The sequence below is a fragment of the Salarias fasciatus genome, chromosome 1, assembly GCF_902148845.1.
Source record: "Salarias fasciatus chromosome 1, fSalaFa1.1, whole genome shotgun sequence".
NCBI classification, from domain to species: domain Eukaryota; kingdom Metazoa; phylum Chordata; class Actinopteri; order Blenniiformes; family Blenniidae; genus Salarias; species Salarias fasciatus.
The window spans coordinates 38483431-38508053 of NC_043745.1; the positions used below are offsets into that span (position 1 = coordinate 38483431).

A 24623-nucleotide genomic window follows, 5' to 3' on the forward strand; every position below is an offset into this window, starting at 1 on the left:
CTCCGGCGCCACGGAAGCCAACCGCTAAGATTCAGAAAACACTCCTAATTATCTCAGCTCTCTTCGTCTGGTGATCCAGGCACTGGCGCTTCGCTGGGAGGCGAACCGACTCAGTCCCAAAGGCAGCTCCTGCCCAGAAATGCCGTTACCTCCCTTGAGGAGAGTCCTCTTCATACACTTTCCCATCTGTTTCTAGTACGCGGTAAGCAGGCACATTAGGGTCCTCTGGGGAGCTGATGGGGGTCAAGGGTCATGGTAGTGATCTGTCAGCTGTGGGATTCGAACCTGTGAGCTCTCCTCCAGAGACACGACAGCCCCTAAACCAATAGGGGGCTCAGTGTCTTGGCTCAATTCGACATGTGGAGAGGGGAACTGTGAGACGACCACTCGTCCAACCAAGCCACAGGCACCGTAATGTAACTGTGTACATTCAGGTCCTGTTTACACATCAATAAAAAGGAGTTAAAACTCGGGCTGTCATTTTAATGCATTAATTAGATTAATTAATTACACCGCAAATTAACGCATTAAAAAATAATCTAAGATTAATTATAGCACACTTGACTGGCAATTCAATGTGAATGGAATTGTTGCCTCATTTAGAGGCACGTTATACTTGTAGTATTCATTTTGAATTGCTGTATTGATTTAGCTTTAGTATTCAGTTTGAATTTGGTTTGCTTCAGTGGCTGTTTGAGACTCAGCCTTATTTTAGTTCAGAATTTTTTCTATCAATATTTGTACTGCATTTTTGAATAGTGCACCAGGCCGAATTGGTTTGCTGAGATGTACTTAAACTTTTTCTTCTTTTGAATTTCATTATTAAAACACACTGAAAGTGTTTTTTGAGTTGCCTGATGGGGCTTAGAATTTATTTTGGAGAAGACGTCCTGACTTAGCTTTCATTCTTCATCTAAAATGTGGATTTCAAATCTTCTCTTGGTGTATTCATTTGATGAGTCCTGCACTACAATTCTGTAACGTCCTAGAATTCAAATTCTTCACTTGGGGACCTAAAGCAGATATGAGATTAAAATGTCATTAATTACATTAATTAATCACAAATCCTGTAATTTTTTGGATCGCATGACAGCACTAGTTAAAACAGTGTACTTCAATGTGTTGTGGCTTTATGTGGAAACAAAAAGACAGTCACAGAAAATGACTAGAAAAAAGCACAAAATTGGGAAAAAGCTCTGTCTTTGCATTTGCATGTCAACGCTGAGAGAGGAGGGTTAAAATCTCAGCATGCAACAGAAGCGTCACAGGCACTGTGAAACCCTGGCTAGCTGCTGCAGCTATTCAACCAGCTAAAGCAGGGGTCTCAAACTCAGATCCTGGAGTTTTATGCATTTTCCACGTCTCGCTGCTTCAACACACATGAACCTCATGAAGACTCCATCACTGTTCAGCAGAACGCCTGAGAAGCAGCCACTCATTACAATCAGCTGTTGAACGTCCTGAATCTCTCTGGGATCTGAGTTCGAGAGCCCTGACCTAAAGCTGCCAGCGTGAGCGGCTCTTTGAGTCATGGTCAGGGTGATCAACACGCTAACTTAATGACTACAAAAGACAACTTCAGCTGAACCAAATACAACAACAAGGAAACAAACACAAAACAAAATCTCTCAATAGTCATTAAAATGGAGGTAAATGGATTTCAGATTGGCTCCAGAATACTAAATAACAAGAAAAAGAAATAGAGTGCGCAGAAGTGCAATTTACAAATAATGATGAAATATGACACCAGAAATGTTTCCATAGTCACTTCTGCAGAATAATACAGATTACAATACATGAAAGGGTATTTGTTTTTTTGTTTTTTTGTTTTTCATCAAGTTAGTATTTTAACTTGTCTTGTTCTCTCACTTTTATATGTTTACTGGCAGTTTGTCTATCAGGCCTTTTAACTTTTTTTCAAATTTTACATTTTTATTTGTTTTTTCATCTTATTTCAATATAACAAAAAACACTGTAAATTTGAATAACTTCGACAAAAAGTCCTTTGCTAGTATGTCAGGCACTAATTCAGCTGTTTGACCCCCTAACACTAATTAATATTCCTCAATTAAAAAAATGTTCCAAGATCAGAAATTCAATGTTACAACGTTCCGAAAGTATCACCCAGTTTTTCCTCAACCCATGGATTCAAATGGAAGAAAAACAGACAACCCCAACACCTAGGAGAAGATGTATACTTTCTTAAAACATTGTGTGAAACAAGCAAAATACCAGCAGGAAGGAATATATCGAATGAGTTAAAACAATCTGTGGAAAAAGTCCATCAGCTTTTCAGACAGCTGGGTTTGTGTCTGTCCCTCTTTATCCAACCGAGAGCAGCCTTGCTAACCTGTCCTCTAAGAACAAGGACATACGGAAGCTTCTAACATCTTTACATTCAAGAACATGCCGTCTTGTCTGATATCATTTCTCCAGTATCAATGATCAGATTACAGCATCTGAGATTCATTTGTATTCAGCTACACCCGATTCAGAGACCCGTCTGTATAAGCTGCTGTCATCTGCATAATAATGAAACAATCCATTGACATCCGAGGCCTCCGTGAGACATGGCGGAGGAAAATCCACCGACACCGGCACAGGATGGTCTGCTCTCCATAAGAGGTTCAAGATAATCCAGCGATGAGCACGGTATTCCCGTCCCCACAGCTCCGGTGCTTCTTATCAAGATGAAACTAATGTGGTTGCAGACAGACTGCTGGCAAGCAGCAAGCAGGAAGAATGAAAGACCGAGAGAGGATAGAGCACAAAAAACCTGCTCTGCCATGTTAATAATGGAAGAAAACGCTACATTAAATGTGCAAGCTGTGCAAACTGCAGTGCAATCCATAAAACAGGCTCCAAGGAAGTCCTATTTACTCATTTATGGGGACAGAGCTCATAAATCAACAGAACAAATGAAATCATAAAGAGGACTGAATTTGCTTCAACGTGCAAGTTCGTTTTTTTCAGGTTTCTCTGTACAGGCGCTTAAAAAATGCAACCGACAAACAAAATCTATTCAGATTCAGGCAGTTCGGACAGAAAGCTCATTGGTGAAAACAGATTGATCAAACTGGGCTGAAATGAAGTGTAATGCTCGAGAACGCAGCACGGGAATCCTCCCCGTTAGCCATGAGCGTAAATTATTCAAAGAACCAGTGGAGATGAGGGAGCTCTCCAAGGGCTTTGTGTGGACCTGAGCTTTGACAAGTACGGCCCTCTGCAGCCAGATATTCAGTGCTAGCTTCAATAAAAGCTCAGGAAGGTTGACCGGGACGCACTGCTGTGCTGAATTTAACATCCCCACTCTTTACTGAGGTGAAACGGGATTCGCACATCACGTCTAGAGGTTCTTGCTCTAAAAAAAAAAGCTGGAATAAATATACTCCAGTCATTTAACCAACACGCTGAAGTCGGTGCAAAATCTTAAAGACGAGCGATTTTCCAATTCTATTCACACATGCTCTGATCGAGGCTTTTTCCCTTCTTTCCTGTCTTTTATTTCTATAAAACAGCTCATTCGTAGCTGTCAGAGAGAGGTGAGGTCTCTCTTTAAAGAGACGGTATTTTCAGGAGGTGGTGAATGGCATAGCAGGAAGCTTATTAGTCAGAATTAACTTTACACTCCAGGAGCTCGGTGCAGACACGCATGAATTATGTTGAATACACCACGGTGAAAATATTACAGGAATCTCTCTGCAGGGCTGGTGGGCCAAAAGATAAAAATTCCCCACGGGAAAGAAAAAAAAAAAAAAGCTAAAGCTTGAATACTGTAATTATCAGTCGGTGTACCTCCCTCCAACATTTTCACCAAATAAAAACGTGCTTAAGCCCCAGAACCAAGTTCACACAGCTCATAAATGTCCCCACATAGTTTCAGTTAAATACCACTACCGCAGGTTAGACTACATTTATGGAGCTAAATAAGTACATCAAGAACTGTTGATATTTTATTAGTTTTGGAGGCGTTGCAAAGAATGGAAACGATAGAGCAACGGATGTATAATGATGAGTTAAGAAAAGTTATTAAAATATGTGAAGCAACATTCAGAATATTCTCAAGACGTTTTTAACCTAAAAAGGGTGTCCCACCAAAAAAATAAAAATAAGTTATTTTTTTAGGGTTTGATCTTTATGACTGTAGAAAAGCTGTGAACCCCTTTCAGAAAAGTCCTGTTGCAGACAGAGAAACTGGCTTTAAGGTTGTGAAATTATACGAAACCAACAAGCCACAGCTTTCCGAAACTGTCCAAAATTATTTTCAAAAATGAATTGTGTTTCATTTTGTGCACACTGTGGCGGACGGGCTGGTTAAGGGCTCATATGTGAACAGATAGAGACCGACATGCGGTCAGAAATGTGTGAGATTCCTGTGTAGTCATTCCGAATCATCCCAGATGGTACGCAGTCGTCGGAAAATGAATAATCACAGATGATTACGTGCAACCATCCACCTGGACTTCTATACTGTCGTACTCATGTACACACGGACGGTCATCAGATAAACCCTTTTTTGTAAGATCAGTCTTCCTGCTGTCTGCGACGCTGCAAGATGTAAACAAGATCAGACCAAATCGTATCTATGCAATGATGGACATTGCTCCACCAACTCTGCGCAACTGTGCGACATCGGTTTCCGTGGTTTCATGTCACCATAAGACTCCACACACGTAGTCAGTCCGCCAGCACTGTGAGAACACTCCGCCAGCATCCACCAGTGATGAGACACCAATGAACAAACACAAGCTCTTTTTTCTTTTTTGATGAGTAACTGCAGAAAAATGGCGATCCACGGTGATGCTCAGACCTCGGCGGACTCAGTATGCCAGTATTCGAGGGGAATTCCGAGGACTCTTTATATCCAGCTTGGCCACTGAGTGTCACTCAAATGGTTTAGCTAAAATACCTAAAAACAAATTTTCTTGTTTCTGTCACTGCGTACCAGAAAAAAAAAAAAAAAAAAAAAAAAAAACACCTTTTTTTTTCCTTCACAACTCTTGAAAAGCTGTGATCACTGTCAGTTTTCTGTCGGAAGCCTCTAACTACGCAAATGTACACAGACACGTCTGGGAGGAGGTTCTCTTTTCACCTCTTCACATCTCCAGAAGGCCTGTGATCACCTGGATGAACTGCTCCGTGGGCAAGAAAACAATAGGAGGTCAGAGCCTAAGGTCGTAGTTCACACAACAACACTTGAAGTGAAGACAGGTCGTTGTTAATTTACCGTTTAAAAAAAAGTTTGTGTTTGTGCAACAACGGACGTTCAAAACACAACAAAATATTTATGTTTTTACTTAAAGCTGTCCTGTAAACTGGGCCGGAAGATGGATGTCTTTCCTGTGCCCAAGCCTCTGAAAATGAGACCAACTGTTCTATTAAAAAAAAAAAAACAAAACATACTTTTTTTTTTTTTGTTGCTTGTTTCACACCAACACAGTTGTCATATTTTTGTCCAGCACTCATATCTATGTTGTGAAAGCATGAATGTTGAATGAGAGCCACACTTGTCTGGTGAACCTGTCATTACCTCCCATGTTGCTTTCAAACTGAAAATGACAGGTTGCGCTCGTTTCACTTCACAGCTGATATTTTTCTGTCGGAGCACCAAGACACTTCACCGGACTGCTGGTTGTTTTTCTCGTCTCGTCTTGCAGTTTTCTTTTAAAACATTACTTTGCAACTCCTTGAGTCGGTTCTGAATTAAATGTGATGCCTGAAAACATTTAGTTAAAAAAAAAAAGGCACGTTAATAAAAAACAGGTCAAAAATCAGCGTGTAAGTCAGGTCACGAACATGTGGGATGAATTCCCTTTTTTTCTGGGAGTGGATGTAACATCTGCATGTGGTTCTCCAGCTGTAAACTGCAGATCTGATCCGTCTCTCCCATTTTCACTTGTGCTCAGTCCTTCCGACATGATGAGATACGATCATTCCTCCCTGATGGCCATTTCCTCTTCGCCACCTCATTGGCTCTTTCCTGGGATGGGTTTCAAACTCCAGCCAGTGAGCTGCTTAAAATAAACAAGACCGACTTCGAGTCGGTTTACAAGGATGTTCTGATTTTATCAGACCGGGGGATCAGCGGGGGGGTTCGGGTCTGGCGGTGTTCAGTAGACTCGACGGGCTCGAGCTCTTCCTTATTAGAGAATTAGCGGCGTGACGGCCACGCCTGACTGCCTCCACCAGTTAGCATGACTGAAGCCAGGCTTCAAACGCAGCCTGTGAAAGCTACGGCGACCGGGACTGTTCCTGTCTTTCACTCTTCCAATTCAGCAAAACGGTTCAAAGTGCTGGGAAACTTTGAAAAGGTAAGATATATTTTTTTCATTATTAAAAACTGATAAAATGCTTATTAGCTTGTGGGAGTTTGAGTTCCTTAAAACACAGAAATGAGGAAAAACAGCTCACATTTTCAACTCTGAAGGCACAGTATAACACTTTCCTGTACTTTATCTCTGAAGTGATCCAAACATGCTAAATGATAAGTCCACTGAAATACGATTCTGGGAATCGATCACAGAAGCTCCTGAATGATGCTAACATGCTACTTAGCAGGCAGGATTTAGGTTCTTGAGACTCTACAGCCCCATTCGTTTATAGCGAAAAATTTTGAAAACGAGGTCTGTTTAAATGCAAATGGAAAAAACACTGAAAACCTTTCAATACGTTTGCAGTTTTCCTCTATTTAGATGTAGACGGAGCCAGAGCATTTTCAAAAAGTTCCACCTTGGGCGTCATTTGCAGTGGCTCCGAGCAGCGCTGTCGCGTAAATGGACACCAATTGCAAAACGAAAGTTTTCTGTTTTCTCCTGGAAATGTTGCCGTGTGAACATGGCCGAAGTGCAGAGCTGAGAAGACAAAGAGCAGTCCGCTAATGCCAGACTGAACAGTGTTTAAAAACACTCGGGTAAGTGTGACGCAGAAGTTTTGAAAAGGAATTAAGCTATTTATGTTTTGATTCTTGAGACCATCAAACAAGATGAATTGTGGAAAAAAGATGTGATATTTTTCCAAAACAAACCAGTACAGTACCAGAAATTCTAACAGATCAGAGTCTTATTTTGAGTATGGAGAAACAGTCTCCTGTTCAGTACAGCTTGCTTCAACGCTAACATGCTGAACAGCTTGCAGGGCCTTCAGCGACTTCAAACCAGATGATGATGATGAGAGAATTAGAAAAACACCTTCCACACATGTGACACGTTGATGCAACACGCAAGTAAAATACTTGGAAGTACAATGTTGTACTTGGAAGCTCCGTGCGAAAACGCTCGCTCCACACAATTTACACATGAAAGCCAGAAACGCATTTGAAGCACAGTCGCTTATTACAATATGCTGCTGAAGGATTTGCTTTGTAGTCGGAGCATTTTCAAAGGGGAACCGTGTGTGTGCGAGCAAGAATGCAAATCCTGAAAGAAGCAAAGGCTTAACGTTACATTTTCCCTGATACCGTTGTAGACTTGTACAATAACACACAAGCAGAGGAAACTGCTAAAAGCCACGCCGACGGTGGACTGTTATCTTTCTAAATGGCCGCTGTTGAGTATTTTCAATAATACATGGTGGGGTTTTTTTTTTTCTCCTTAATCCAGAATGTAAACAGAGGAGGACTTAAATAAATGTGTTGGTGAAAACAAGTGTGTTATATTAGCTTCGACACTGACTGACAAACGAGGGGGAAGGAAGAGTTGTGACAGGACAAGGCCCGAGGCAAGAGAGCACACAGTGTCTCCACCAGCACGGCTGTGTGTGTGTGTGTGTGTGTGTTCGTATGCATAACAGAATACGATAAAGACACTGTTTTTTTTTCCCCCTGCAGTCTTTTGTGGGCTGTTTATTGCATGCATTCCTGCACGGGCAGCTCGCCAGGCCGGATTCCAATGAATTCCTCATGAAAACTCAAACAGCCATCTGTGCACGGAGCGTTCAGTCAAGCTAATGGCATCCGCACGGACATGCTCCGGACATTTCAGACTGTTGATTTAACTTCATAGCTGCAGAATTCCTCCATTAATCTACAGCTGATCTGCAGGAATCTGCAACAAAAGCCCGGCGGAAAAACGCCTCCGCTGCAGAGAGTCGGCGGTTTAACTACCAGAAGACAGCAGGTCACGGCTGACCGGCTAATATACTGCACTACTGTTTGCGCCGCGGACAGTTGTCGTGTTGCCGTGTGAATGTCTAACTAGAGGGAGGGCAGGGACAACCATTAACCTCGAATAACTGCCTCCCTCTCTCCTCCAGCAGCTGCACGGCGGCGGCGGCCGAGTCAACGAGCGGGGCTTCAAACGGCTGTGTCACTCTGACACGGCGGCTCTCCAGAATCAATGCGGCAGTGATATGCTGATCTCCTGAGAGGCTCCAGTCACATTCAGAACAGCTGACAAGTGACGGCCAGGAGGAACAGCTGAAAGCCCGTCGGCCGGAGGCGGCAAGGTGGTTTCTGACGACGCAAATCGGCCCGTCGGTCTTTATGTGGCACCGTCACCAAAACACTACAAGTCCAATAATATATAAACATACGCGTATATATGTTTAAGACATTTCAAGAGAAAACACACCGTTTTTGCGTTTTAGTTAGTTTTGCGTTTGCACTGCAGCATTTTGAGAACAATGTCCGTTTATAAGGAAACAGCAGAAAGCAGTGTAGTTAGCATGCCAGGCCACAAACTGGCACTGGTGGTCGTTTCTGTAATGAAATCACACACACGAGCATGCAGAGAACAAAACGATAGTAATATCGAAAACGGGTGTGCGAGGACATCCGTATGGTCAGACAAATGGATGGACTTCGAGGTTCAGCAGGGAATAAAACATAATGGAGTGTTCAGTGATTAAGAAAGGCTGACCGCAGTACAAGGAGTCCACAAACGCCAACTCACTGCAGGTTTATTGCTCAACCTTGGAACGCTCTACTTTAACATCATTTCAACCTTTTTACCTTCTCCTCAACGCCTCCAGCTGTAAGGGACCACAGCTGGCCAAGGTCAGGTTTCTTTCTGCTGTATTTATGGGGCAGTTTTGGCTTCGCCGGGGTGTTTTCCAATCCCGAGGTCACGGCTCCGTCCTCCAGCTTGGCCCGAACTCGCACGTTTACGTGTCCTTGGGGGAAACGCTGGAACCCAAGTTGCTCCCGATGTGGTGCGCGAGCTGCTTGTTTGGCAGTCGAGGCCACCGGCGTGTGAGCGAGTCAATGGTGGTGAGAATGAGTGAGTGTGACTGATCATGCAAAGCAAGTTCAAACTACTGGAAGAAGGAATTTACAAAAAAAAAAACCTGTTATATAACTGATCTTACCATCTCAAAAAGAAGTGGTGCTGAGAGAACTTGACGTTCTTTCATTTGGACTTTTGACACTGATGTTTGCATATCTGCTTCCACCGTGACCCTCGGTCATCCATTGAAGGAGCTCCACCTTTTCAAACAGGTAATCTGTGTACAAGATCAACTGCAGTTTCATCCAGCGAGCAGAAATCAGACGCGTTCTCTCATTTCACCCATCGGGACGCTCAATGCCAGAGGCCGCAGAGGTCGGGTCGTCTCATACAGCTAGTCTAATATTCAGCTCAGAAACGGGAGGAACACGCTGACCGAGTCGATCAAATGTCAAGTCCAGGGGCGGGCGGGGTGAGAAGTCAGCTACAGGTGCTGGACACTGTTGTTAACAAGCTGTTCGGGGGTTCTGAAATGTCGCCGTGGAGATGGCGAGCAGCTGCCAACGCTCAGGGTCCCAGTTCAAAACCTCTCATTTCAAATGTGAGCTCTGGAAAAGGAGCATATAGAATACCCATAAATTAACAGAAAGCGTCCACAATAAGCTACAGAGCTGTAAAAGCTCAATAGATGCACCTGGCACCGCCTCCACCCGCCTCAGCCTCTGATCCGGTGATCCTCCCGTCACTGCAGGGGGTGTTTATTCAATAACATCAACCAGAGACAGTTGCTTTCAAATGCTGAGGAAAATATCCTGAAGAATGCTTAATAATTCATTTCTGTGATGGGAAAAAAAAAACAGGTTTACCTGGAGTTACTATGTGGTGTAAATATAGATTTGTTATGTGAAGAAACGGATACCTTTGGTACCAGAAGGATTGATGTGCTTGTATTGATCGGCACCATGATGAATGCAAACTTTCGTCCTTCGGTTCTGTATCCATCCTCCTCCTCTGCACGTCCATCTGCTTCACTACCCTCCAGCTTAGTCAATCTTCTTTTACAGTCCCGGCCAAATTAAAATGCAAAGCAATCAGGTAGGTTGTCAAACAGCATATTCCCTCTTTTCTGTCAACAATTCATTTCTGTTCTTTTCAGGGAAATGACGGCGTGGGTCGAGGAGAACCTAAAACGACCTATCCCTATACTTAAAGGATATCACACACATGGGAAAATCTCTATATTTCACTCTAAATCTAATAACGGTCAAGCTTAATTTACGCTCCTCCTGCAGGTTGTTTTTTCTGCTCTGGCTGTAGTTGCCCACAGAGCATGAACTGATTTATAGTCCAGCAATGGATTCAACCCCGTAACTCTCAACACACAGCCACATCACTGGAAGGGTGGCGTCAATATTTTCAGGCCTGGTCACATTTTATTTATTTATTTTTTTTTAATATGACTGAAAGCATCTTAGAGCACAAGGAGCAACATGAAATGTAAACAAATTCTAACCCGTAACTGTACCAAAAAAGGTATTAATTTGTTCAAAAACTGTAACAACATTAAAAATGTAAAAACAAATAAGGTTTAGAATGAGGTGACAAACATGGATTACAGTGGATTATAGCTGCCAGGCAAGTTGCTTCACTTTGATTTTGAGCAATTTGTGGTTGACAAAACAAAAGTTCAGAGTAAACTTGTAACAAAACTTAATCACAACGCAGGCCTTCAATCAGCTGCATACTAAGGCAACAAGCACGAATCCTGAATCCTACCCGCTTCTGGGACCAGGGCCTGAATCCCGACCCCCTACCCAGACTGGGGTCTGAATCACTACTCCCTCCGTACCCCCTACCCAGACCAGGGCCTGAATTCCTCCCCAGACCAGGGCCTGAATCCCTGACCCCCTACCTAAACCAGTTCTCTGCGTCTGTCCCTTCACCTAAAAGGGAAAAAAGACAGCCAGCTTGGAGTCTGGCTCTGCAGGTTTCTTCCTGCTAAAAGGGAGTTCTTCCTTCCCACTGATGCTCTTGCTTCCTCATATATAGAACTGTAGTTTTTTGTTTTTTCGTCTTTGCAAAAGTGCCTTGACATGACTGTTGTATTTGGTGCAATAAAAACAAAACTGAATTTAAACATTTTGAAAATCCATTTCCTGAAACGTGTTTTGAATTTCTTGCTGCGATTTTTCCATCAATCAGCAGCCAATTTGGGCGCAGCAGGGACAAACCCACAAGTCACGATGTGACAGCGCAGGGAAACCTGCATGCGAAAGCTGAAACAAACATCACACACCACCATGAGCATGTCAACGGCACAGGCCGCAACAATGACCGCGCTAATTGAATTTACCGTCATTTGTTCTCCACGTTAAGGACCGATTGGATTGTGGTTCTGATAAAGATGACTGTGCAAGATCACAAACTACACACTTGGCCTCGTTGTCTTCACTCTCAAGATAAATACTGCCAACAATAGAAAGATTGCAGCAGAAAACACAATGCAGACCGAGCGGTTGAATTACTACTCTTGTTGTCTGAATGCGGGCCATAAAGCCCCCGTTGCCCCGCGCGGAGATACCACAACATCTCCACACAAAGGCATAAATCTGCCCGAAGCTGCTGAGCGAACGCTACACACCCAAACCAGTCCGGGCAGTCCAAGCCACTCAAGTTAAAGCCGCAAGATTGCTTTTCTGGCTGTTTAGATAAATGCTCTCGCTGCAAACCGTTTTCTTTTCTTTTTTTTTTTGGTTGTGTCACGGCACTGGCAGTGAAGCCACAGGACAACAACACGCAGTGCCTGCAGCGGCGCCGCAGCCTGACCTGTCCACTCTCATTACCCACTTCCAGCTGCAAGCGCCGCTGCACTTGCTCGCCGCTGATCAACGCCATTCGTAGATTTGTATTGGAGCCCCAACTAAACGAGCTAATCCAGCCTTTTTAGTGTGTGTTTGTTTTATCCACTGATTGTTACTGATCAGTTGTGAGATTACATAAAACTGTTTATCGGGCCAAGGCACGAATTTTCCTTCCAAACACAAGGAATATGGCCCATCACTGGATTAATGGGAAAATGAGGCGGGACAGCCGATAATGACTCGCTGCGGCCTGATTAAATCTAGAGTTTGTCATTTGTGTCGGATTTGATCAGTGAGACCTGCAAATTAGCTTGGCCCGGAAAAAAATATGAACATGGCGTTGAACCGGATTGTTTACATGGGTGTTTCAATTATTTGTAAACATCTGCGGCTGCTTCACAGATTTTTCCGACCACGTTAAAATGATGCCGAGACAATTGAAACCGTGTCTGAGTAACATTTAAGTTAAACATACAAATAAGCAGCTTTCTAACTTCTTCATCTTTTACTGTAGCCCATCAGTTCACAGCCTTCCTGTCAAAATGGAATCATGTGCAGCACTGTTTCTACCATGGCCTTGTGAAAGCGGTATCTAAGTGTATTTTTTCTTATTCTTGATTGTAAATTGATGATTCTTATATGTGTATTCATTTCATCAGGTTCACGTTACTTCAGTCATGTAAATATGTGTGTTTGGCCTCCATTCATTTCCAGTGACGATCTCTATCAACAGGAGGTCTGTAATCACAGGTCTGATTGTGATTTCTGTATATTTACCTTCATTTACCTCCTTTCTGGTTCAAAAAGATTCAAAGTAGAGTGGGTTTGTTCCAGATTTCGACGACATTGTTGAATGTTTCAGGACCCACAGCCACTTGAAGCTGTTATCTTAAGACGCGGAACGAGGAAGCGGCCTCAAGCGCACCATGATTCAGACGTATGACACAGGAAGACAAAATGAGGAAATCCGATGTGAATGACTGAAATATTTGGCACCAATCAAGACAAAAGAAGAACAAGCTCATAAAGAAAAGACAAAAACTGGAGGAGAACGCCATCTTCTTTTCATTTCATGAGGTTTTTAATGGTACTGCGCTCATACTGGAACCAAATTATGATTATTTTTACTACCGGCAGTTTGTTGACCATTTAAATGCTAATGAGTACGGATGGAGGGGGTAACCTGGTCGACAGGCGATGGACGCGTTCTTGGGTAACACACTGACTTCGATTTTCCTCCATTAATGGATTAAATCCATTTACAAGATAATCCAGACGTGATGAAACTTGGGGAAAACCAGCAACAAACACGGCTGAAAGCAGCACGGTGATGCGCACAGTCGGCATGTGTTGAGTATTTGATGCGACTCGGTCCAATCAACAAACACATGTGGCTCAACTCAGCTCCAACACGCAGTCAGGGAAAAAATATGTCGTTGACGAAATGAAGAGATCCTTTTGTAGATTGAGAGGAAAAGTCATCAGCACGGAGAAATGTGGCATTCATACGTTTCATTTTCCATCACAGCTCGACTCGTGACAGGGATTATTTTGACTTTTCCCACATAGCTTCTGTCTGCCTGTTGGGGAAAAAAAAAAACAAAAACAAAACAAAACAAAAAAAAAACTGCAGAAAAACATCAAGCTTAAAAAGCTGGAAAGAAACCACTTTTTATCAAACACTTTCACTTCCCTACTTTTCTTCGTGTCATATCTGTCTGCTGTCAGCAACAGTCCAGTTTGGACTCTTGCTGGTTTTAGCGATAATTTAAAGACATTTTACGATTTCCAAGACAACAGATGAACTGTAGTTCCTCCTGCAGAGGTGTGGGAAGGAGGAATCGATGTGCTGGTTACCAAACACAGCAGCCAGACATCACAAAATGGTTGAAAGTGATCCAAATGTGGCCTCTGAGGGCAACCGGCCAATCATTACTACCAGACCCCCCCGGGGACCCGGGTAGCATTTCCTGCAAGCACGTGCCAAAACTGAGCCAGATTGGTGAATCTAATGGGAATTCATCGTAATTCTATACAAGGAAGAATCCCATTTCAAGTCAGTAAGGCTTTAAAAAAAATAAAAAGGGGACGGCACTCACACAGCTGAAATACATAATTCCTGGGAAACAAGCCCTCTGACATGCACAGTGCTGCAGAATCAAACAATTACAGCCTTTAATCCCAGTTAATTCTTTATCCATGCGCGGCTAAAGAGGAGCTGGACACAACCAGCGCCAGCCGGAGGCAGCAACCCTTCGGTGGTCTTCATGCTGGAGCTGCTTTGATGGGAACGCGTTTCAAACTGAAACGATGGAAAACTCCGTCCATCCGTCTGTTTCTGTGCGCGGCCGGGCGGCGAGACGAAACGGGAGCGGCGGGCTGCGTCTCCGCCGGACGGAACGAGAGAAACGCGTTTGAAAGTCGCCGCGGCGCCGACTGATCACCCGGCTGTGGACGGTCGTCAATATCGTCGGCGAGGAGCGGAGTCACGCGAGCGGCGGCGGTTGGTCTTTGATGCGACGGCGGATCCGGCGGCACCATCAGGTCAACGGGGAGGGCGCCTCCCGCTCGCAGAGAGCCCCACACGTTGCTTCAAACAGGCCTCGAAAACACGTCTTCGTAGGCGGGAGCCTGACATTCCTGCAGCGTCGGGGGAGGGGGAGGGAGAAGCCCCCGACGAAAAGCGCTTTCTGTCAGCAAATTGACGAGATGGATTTCACGCAGAAACACAAGAAGAAAAACAACAGAACTAATGACGCTTTCTCCACACTGGCGCATCCAACCACCATCTGCAGATGGAAAATTACCATTTTGTAGACGGGGTGGCGGTGGAAAGATCGCTGGTGTCGAGGACGAGCGAGATTAACGAGGCCCTGCTGCTTATGAGAGGATGAATGAAGACAGTCCTGTAAGCAATAGGGTGTTAAGCACGCTAATGCAAATCGACAGCGCTTCGTAATGACCGCTGCGACACACGCCAAAGGAAAAAAAAAGAAGAAGAAGAAGAAGAAATCACTTGAATTGACCCATAATTGCTTCGGCTTTCCTTTCCAAGAAACGCAGCGAGGACGATACTTCAAACCAAAGCGAACGAGCCAGCGTTTCTGCAGCACTCAAGATTGTGCTGCTGCGCCTACAAAAGCTGACAATATCTTTATAGCTGTGTGTGTGTGTGTGTGTGTGTGCGTGTGTGTGTGTGTGTGTGTGTGTGTGAGAGTGTGTGAGAGAGAGAGGGGGTCGAGTGTAACCTGGGCTCTCATCCCAGGAAAAGATGGATCACCGGTTTCTGGCGAAGCAGCAACCACAAAGTGTGCTTTTCTTCTTCTTCTTTTTTTTCTGCTGTAACTGGCAATTTAAAAACGAGAATCTGTGCTGTAAAAACTAGCAAAAGCCCAACGCGCAGAGGTGGAAGGAGTACTTAAAATACTCAAGTACTGCTGCTGTCACGGTGCTTAAACTGTCCTCGCTGTGAGCGCCGCAGCCTGTCGACTCCCAGACTGGGTGTGAAATCACGGCATTATATTCAGAGGTGGAGAAAGTACTGAAAATCTGCACTTCAGTACAAGAGATATTAGTAACCACCTCATCAGCTGCTCCAAATTCCTTTTTTTTTTTTCTTCTTTTACATGAGTTACAACACAAATGTACTACAACTTGCACTGCAGGCTTGGGTAGTTTTTAAAATGAATACACTTCCTTCTTCAACCGGGACTCAAACGAGTTCTCCACAATCCAGATTAAGACTACAAACATCAGTCAAATTTGCCTGAATTGGAATCAATTAGAAGTAAAAGTACTGGCACACACAAAAAATTAAACATCCCAAAAGATACTCAAAGTATTCTGTCATTTTCTAACCTTTCTACCATATTTAATTACAAGAAATCTGCCAGATTTACCTGTATGGATGATCATTTTACTATAAGGTTCTGTTTACAGAGGCAAAATGATGCTTTTCAAGTGAAAAAAGCATCACTTTGGCATTTTTGTTTCATAAAAGCTTCGCATTTACACTGCAACATTTCGAGAAGGAAGTCAGTTTACACAGAAACAAAACAAAAAAGATGTAGTCACACATTCTGTAAGTGTGTGGTTTCCATGGAGATGAAGTGTTTTCAAAAAGTTCTACCTCGGGAGCGGTTTTCAAAAACTTCCCTGTTCAGTGACTCCGAGCACCACGATGCCAACCAAAACACAAGTTTTGCTTTTTCACACGGAAAACGCTGTCAGGTAAACAGGGCTTGAATGCAGAGATAAATCACACAACTGTCAACAAATAAAAGGTGTTAAGCATTTTTTCAGTTCTGTATAAATGTATTAGCTCGATTAGATCAAAAAGGCTGAATATTAGCTAAACTACTAACCTGCTTGATGACTGTATTCGTATATTATATATCGAGTGAATTGAAAGGTTTTAGAAATGAAAGTAAGTTCTTCACCAATGTTGCAGCTTCCGTGTTAAATGTAAGAAATGTATTGTGGGAACAAACCCCAGGAGCATTTTGTAAACTAAATATTTTGAAGAATCATCACCATGAGATCGGCTGCGTTGACTTAAAAGCTTTGGTCAAACAATTAACGTTCAGATAGACGAACGTTTGCTCGGCCTATCAGTCTGAGATGATCTTGTGTAAACGAATGACAGCGTCTACATTTTAATGGTTGCTCTCCCGAAATCTCAACCGCCAAGAGCTAAAATAAACACTGAAAGGTTCAAATCGATACCACACTGGAAGAACGGCAGTGTTCAGATTTCAGTTGAAGTTAAATATTGGTCGATAAAATCAACCAATATACCTAATTTTCCTTTGTTGACATTGCTGTAGATACAGACAACTTCTCAGATAGCTCTGCTATTCTTGCGTATTGACGTACGTCAATGGGGTCATCGAATGTGGAGCCATGGTAAGTTCAGAAAATCCACCCCAATTAGCAGCTGGTAAACCTCTAAGACTGATTAAAAAAAAGGCAGTTTACAGAGGTCTCAATATTTCCAGGAGTCTGGAAACAGAAATCGTCCTCAGTCAATCTGATTTATTCCTTTCGGACAGCTCTTGTGTTAAATAGCTGTTCACAGACAACCTCCAAACAACTGCAGTTCGAACACAGAGGAACGCACTCGGTTTGCGGACTAATTAGAATAAACAAGATGAAAAGGGGGTCAGTAGTGTGGAGAACCGAGGAGAGGCATCTGGTTCTCATGTGCACAACGAGCAGCGCTTTTAGCTGCAAACGACATCTGAACCTCATCATTTTGGTTCATGTTGAAAAGACGATGACTGCAGTCCACGATAGCTCCAAGTTTTTACCACAACAGCCCCATAAACTGCTTCTCCCCCCTTTTACAGAACACTTATTACAGCAATGTGACGGTTATCAAAAGCAGACGTGCTCAGCTGTTGAAACATACGCGGCATATACCTGAAATGTTCAGCGTTGGGGATCCAGCAGCAGAACGGAGAGCTGAAAACCTGAACGACGCCGAGGCCGATCAGCCACTAATGAGCTTTAACGCAATCAATAATTACCTGGAAATCTCATTTGGTCGGTTAACGACAGAGTCATGAGTGTGTGCTGAAACCAAGACAAGAGGCGAAGACATTTCTACGACGACTAAAAACTACCAAATATTTTTCTCTTTGATCAAGTGATGGACCAAAAAGAGCCGACCAGGTTAAATCAATGCAATCAAGCATCATTTCTTAAATCCAGACATTCTGCCGAACGCATGTGGACAGCCTCCCATATCGGAGTCGGGTCATGTGTTGTTTTTCCGCCGGAGCGCTGGGTGATGGGCGCTCCCACCAGCACTCCAAGCCGCCCATCCCCCACCGCTCAGGACCAATCGCTTCTAATAAATCTCAACCTGTATGACGCTTCAAATTACAGAGAGGCTGCATCTCGTCTCAGCCTGTTTAACGACACCATGAGGCTTCGTGAGAACACAGCGCAGCCAGCGCTCCATTCGGTTTGGTCTGTTCTTCCCAGAACAAACAAAAAACACAGTAACACATTTCAATATGAGGACATAATAGCTAAAACTTGAACAGTCTCTCCGGCTGCCACATTCGAGTCCATCGGCTGGATCTCGTCCGTTTGCCACCAGCTGGTGTGGGGCCACGAGACGGCGACGGCCTTTCAAAGCCAGCGTAATCCCGTTGTCCTGGGCTAATCTGATGCTTTGCACCTCTAAACAAACACACTTCATTCGCTTCATCCGCAGTGTTTCTTTCACACCCACTCAGACAAAGAACCGGTCCCAACATCCTCACAATAAGGTTTATTTTAATCTTAGACCGTACGATTGCTGAAAAACGTGCAGTTAATGAATGTTGCTTTTTTTTTTTTTTTTTTTAGATAGATTATCTGACATTTTGTCAATCTTACTGTGTGTGACGGTTCAGAGAGTTCCTGAGTCCTGAGTCTTACCAGTCACTGACAGTTGTACAGTTGAAGTCCTGTGGGGAAACTGCAATGATCACTGTATGGATATAAAGTTTGATTTGTTTGCTTTCTGGAAGTGTTTGAATATTCACAAACGGTTTTGGAATTAAGCAAGTTCATCCATTAACAGCAGGAATATGAGGGTGAAAAGATGGGAAAAACAGAACGAAACTCAACAGAAAACCAAATGTTGGCTGTTTTTGGTTGGTTAGTGCTCAACTGGTCTACTTAAACTCACATGACTGTTGACTACAGCATGACTTCCAAGAGACTTCACAGGCAAGAAGGTGGCTTTTTCCCAGCATGGGACTTGTTCTTCCAAATAGCAGTGATATTCCTCTATTTCGTTTTCCTTCAGATCCCATAACTATTCACTGAGTGGGAGCAAGAAGGAAGAATGCACGGTGTATGAAAGAATAATTTACTGCAATTCGGTCTTTTGCACATGCATATTGCACATCCTGGCATTCAATAATGTTAAGTGTGTGATATACTGCAGCTCTGAGAACATTTTGAAATAAGTGTGGAACAAAGTAGAACATACAAACAGAAACTAGCACACTGTGTGAGGCAAATGGTGCACAGGACAGAGTTGTCCACGGTTTGAAAACCCCTGCAGTAACTCCGCTATGACACAGATCTTCATTTGACTGAGGATCCGTTTCCACGGCGAAGAAGCGAAAACGCCACACTTGTGTTTTTGGGGTCTGTTTACGCGACAATTATGCTCAGAGCCACTCAAACGGCTCCAGAGGATTTCAGCATTTCTGCTGTTGCCATGGAAACGGATGTCAATTTTAGATTGTTGCTGTATGAACATGAGATTTTCCTGAAACAAAAAAATGCAAAAACAATGTGCTTACACTTCAAATGTCGTGTAAACGAGGCCTGAGAATCTGTGATCGTCTATACATCTTGAAAAATTTGAACTTGAAAAGCTTCGAAAGTGAAGAAACTGTCCTTCAGATGTTCATCGAACCGCGATGTGGTTCAAGAGCAGTTTTTTTTTTTTTTTTTTTTTTTACAAGCATCTGCAGGAAGCCACGTCGACTTTATTTGCCTGGGAGAAAAGCTGACGCTCCGGCGGCTCAGTTATCACACCGGCATCAAACTGCTGTCGAATAAGGAAGTGGGAATTTCCTCAAGTGACATTAGTCTTGTTCAGCGTGGAGTGTAGCATTTCACTTGACGTGCGACGGCGCCGTCAGGTTGTTTAAGACGTGTCAGCTAGGCTACAACAAGACTCCCAACACCCCGACAATGATTAGAACTGATTATGACTATAAAAAAAAGGGAATCGGCTTCAGAGGTGCTGGCACTGAAAAGGTATGCAGCTGGAAAAGGAAGCGGTTTGAACGGCTGGAAGAAGAAAAAAAAAATGAAGATGCTTGCTTTCAAGAAGCAGTGCTGTTATTACCAGAAACACCTGAGCTGGTATGAATTCAATTCTGCCGCAAATCCTCGGGGCTCGACACTGTTCTATTACAATCTGTGGGATTGATTTCAGTGCAGCTGAGAAGAATGAGGAATAAGACTCGGGATCAAACGCTCTCAAAATGCACAGAATCAATTCAAAGGGAGCCATGTAATAATTCTGCACTAATCAAACAACCATTACAGCCAAAGTCAAAGGCTTGAATTATTCAGAAGAGGTTTTCCAGCCTGGGGTCCCAGCAGGGGCTCCAGGCGCAGTCTGTCAAAATATGAATTCCACATGTCAAAGAAAGCCAGAATAACTCATTTCTACTTCAGATTTAAGTAAATATCATTCTCTCTCACAGAGTGTGTGTTTTTATTCTGTGATATTGACAGTCACTGAAACACCGCAGCTTTATTCAGTTATTTAGCTTCTTTTTTACCATTTAATAGCTTTTGTTAATATTGATTTTTCAGTTTAACGGACAGACATAAAGGTTGTTTTGATTTAAAATGTTATGTCTGCACACCATTCCTCAGCCGGAAGATTTCTACAAACACACCAACATCATCACAACAGTTGATAATATCAGCAGCAGATCATCGGCAAACAGTGTGATGTTACAGATTAAGCTGGACGTGAAGGAAAGTATTGCTTTTTCCTGCTATCATTAGCCGCTTTTAAAAAGTGACAATGAACAACTGATGATGTTCAGATCTTTACTGCATTTCCAGTTTTTAGGGGGGAGATTTAGCTTAGCTAACAGTGAATACTCCAGTGACGTGGTACTGCAGCTAAAACCTACACGAACCTTTCAAATTGTAGTTTGTTTTTAAGACTTAAATCAGGAAAACAGCAATAATTTAATGGTTATTTTTACTTCTCTGGCCTCATTTAGATCCCCTCAACTAAAGTTACACTGATTCAGAGTTTTCTGTCTATAAATAGGACGGATCTGTGGAAGGAAACAAGCCCAGGATGCATAGTATTGAGACTTTTAAGCGCAAACAATAAATAGAAACTCGTGTCTTTATTACACAAGCTGCGGTGCAGCCGCGGCTTACACACATACGCGACATATTTGCGATAAGCTAATATTGACAGATGACAGACTGGCCGGGCCAATTTTACGGGTCTGCGTCGAACAGACTCGCAGCTAAATTGAATCTGGTGTCCTCTCGCAATCTCCCAAATATCAGGCGGGCAGATAATGAAGAAAGCTCCGTGCCCTGGCGTTCAGGACCTTGAGAGCTGCGCCGTAAGCACTCCGGCGGCTCCACTTGTAAAAACAGAAACATGCAACACATGACAAATGAGATCAGCCGGTCACATCTGATTAACTGCCAGCGCGCTGTGCAAACCCCGAGCGTGCTCATGTCACGACAGCTCGGGCCAAATCATTCCAAAGTACACACCCTCGTATTTATATACGCTGTGCGTACACACAACGTCACTTTTATATATGGCCGCCGCTTCATTTCAGAGGCAGGAAACAGATTCTTCATGTTCTGTATCAACAGCAGAGGACAAACCCGTAAACCGTGGCGTGGCGAGGCGAGCGGGCCTTTCAGTGAAATGCAGACCTCGACTTTTCTGGACATGCTGAATACTTTAACCTCCAGCTGCGTCCCGAGGTGCAGACGTCCCGGCCGGGCTTTAATGTGGTGCTGACACACTCCGCGGAGCAGCACGGAGCGCCGTGTTAGCCCAGAGTGGTCTTGTAAAGAGAAAATGTTGGGCTTTAATTGAATGACTCACTTCACTGAGGTGGGACAGCCAACAACACGGGCCAACAGACACGGAGCGGACCTTCATTTTCTGTCACATTGGAGGGAATTAACCCTCTTATCCTGTCAGCACTCCCGGGGTTTCACTCCAACGCCGTTTATCGTCATCAAAACACACCAGAAAGCACAAAATTAAAGCTTCACCACTAAATTAGATATTTTCATCCACCTCTTCATCTGGTGCCACAAACCCAAAAAAATTCAGATCACACAACCCAACCTTCAACGTATAGTTTGGTTATATTTACAGGTTTTACTCCTTTAGAGCCATTTTAACACCCAATCACACCGAAACGAAAACATGACAGGATTTTAATCGGATTGCTTTTGGTACATGAACCCACTGCTGCTGATCATTGGTGGCTCCAAATCAAACATAACATTACCGTATTCAAGGTTCTATCATGATATCCACACACGGAGGGCAATGTTGAAGTGCACCAGTTAAAGGATTTACACGTTTCATTTTTCAGTGCTGGATTTGCTGGATGGAAATATGTAACAGAAAATGACAACAGTGTTGGTCATTTCGTTTCCTTTAAGCGCATCACGCTGCAGTGAAAAATCACAAAAAACATTCATATTTCTGTCAACAAAAACTTAAAACTATCATTTACACGTGGTAATCTTCCAATATGGCTGCAGCCCTGGTGTCCACAGGACTCTCGGACAAGTGAAACACACTTAACATCTGAAGACAGAGTCCCTGAAGCTCCAGTATGATGGATACATCTCCAGCTATCATGTGGTCAACCTGGTAAAAAACATTTTTCACTGCCAATGCATTCGTTTTTTTTTCCATCAATCGAGCAATTTTTTGGTGATTTTGACCCATTTTACCAGTTTACTTTTCCATATCGTAATTTTGGATTTGCAGGGTATTACTGACTCAATGCACGGAAGTAAAACTTTTTGCGTGCTTTTCCATTATGCATAGCACACGTTTTTAAAACAATATCTCAGACAGCTAGCTGAACCGATTCCCCATGTAATTTCTGAAAAGACAACTTTAAGAAAGCAGCTTTTATGGTGGAGCTTTTTGAAATGTTCCGTTGCCATGGAAACGTCATTAGTGTTCATAGCAACCAACTCTGCCCTGGCATGCTAACTACATTGGTTATAGAGTTCCTGCCCTTAGTATGGAAACCGACATCGCTATTAATGTGTTGCCATGTAAAGGCGAATTTTTTCTGAAATGAAAATATAAAAATGATGCATTTCCTTTGGATAAGCCATGTAAACAGGGCCTGACATCTCATTCATAGTTCACATGTGACACGAAGAGGCAATCCAGGTGCAGTTTGATCAGTCATACGATCCGGGTGACGGTGTACTGAAGGTCCACTTTACTGGAGAAGCTGATAAATCCAAGAGCGAGCAGCACACGATGCCAAGCGGAGGGGCCAAACATTCCAGTCTACAACGCTTTGCACACCTCCGATAATCTGCAGGGAGCTAGCCTTTAGCTCGCCACCACAGTCTGAAGCTACAACTGGCAGTGGCACTGCCCGTGTCTGTGCAAATCGCTCACTATGGCCGTGAACACCAAAACGTAAAGACGTGGTTTCACCACCAATCGAAGACCGTCCAGGAATGATGGGACTCAGCAGATGCTCTGCACTGCCCAGTGAGTCCTGTGCAGGCAGAAAAACACTGGGTCCTGAAAGATGACCCTCACGGACCCCTAAGGGGTCCGCGGGGCCCAGGTTGAGAAACCACCTGCAGGTTCGAGATGTTTACACTAAACAGCGGGTTTTGACATTCGGAGGGGGGCAGAGCCGGTGTGTGGCTCCAGGAGGGGGCTGTCAGTCCGCTTAACTGCCCCCAGTTAGCCGTTAGCCATTAGCACCGCGGCAGTCCGCCGTGTTTCCCCGTTAAGTTTGAGGCTAGTCGAGGCTAACGGGGGACTAGCCGAGCCGAACCGAGCCGAGCCGAGCCGGGCCAGCCGCGGCGGTGTGCGGGCTGACAGGCAGCAACAATGAGCGTGCGGTGTGGAGCTAGCCCGTCTGCACGCACGGCTAACGAGTCAACAATACCAGGAGAAAACAAGAGAGACAGAGCAAAACGCTCCAACTTACCGACTTAACTACACACTCCTATTCCAAACGGTAGTCCGTCCATGGCGGTGTGCGTCCCGGGGAAACAACAAATCACAGCAGCGGGCTTGAATGAGACGAAAAGCGCTTTAAAAAAAAGAAAAAAAGAAAAAACCTGAAGCGGCAGAAAGCAGAGGCAGCCCCAAGACATCCAGCACAGGAGAGGAGGAGGGAGGCCAGCGATCACTGGACTGCCATCACACCGGGAGACACCGTCCGCGTCCCGAGCGCATTCCGCCGCCACTCCGCTCCTCGGCCGCCGCTACCGTCCGCCAGTTAATCCCACCGCGGAGAGCTCTCCATCCAGGGTAATTCCTCCGTGTTCACCGTGTGAGGATGAGCGCCGCCGCCGCTGCTGCTTCGTGTGGGAACTGATACAATGTAGCTGAGCAGCGGCAGCGGGAGCGGCGTGGAAAGCCCGGACTGGAGTCCTGCTGCCGGATCGAACTGCCGCTCCGCACCGGCGCTCTGAGCGCAAAAACCCGGAGCTGGATTAGGGATCCGGAGCTGGGTACTGCATAAAGAAACATGTTTGTAGAATACATGAAGATAAACTCAAGCTTGTCCATTTATTTTGTACAAATCAGTAAATATTTTTGAGTTATTTTATCATGGTAGTGGCAGTTCATCCTTCAAGTAGTTTTTGATTCATGACTTTCAGGAGTATTTTTGAGCATTCAAACTTTGGCTTATATTCAATTTACATATCATTAAATGTTGTATTATCTTGTGTGCCTCTATCCTATTTCAACTACTTGTGCAATATGGAGCTGCTGTGATGTGTGGAATAAATAAAGTCTGATCTTATTTTATCTTGTCTTTTCTCTTTACCTTTTTTAAATTGCATCCAAGTCTGA

At 43.9% G+C, this 24623-nt stretch overlaps 1 protein-coding gene across 2 annotated transcripts in view; it reads right to left on the bottom strand.

Moving 5' to 3' along the window:
- Nucleotides 1-24149, bottom strand: part of znf609b (zinc finger protein 609b) — a 109230-nt gene extending 85081 nt beyond the window's left edge. Inside the window, exon 1 of one of the 2 annotated variants that reach the window (XM_030106938.1) lies at nt 23749-24149. The gene's annotated coding sequence lies outside the window, so the exon portion shown is untranslated. The remainder of the gene's footprint in view (nt 1-23748) is intronic. The other variant, XM_030106856.1, reaches the window with a different exon arrangement.
- Between the last annotated feature and the right edge of the window lie 474 nt (nt 24150-24623).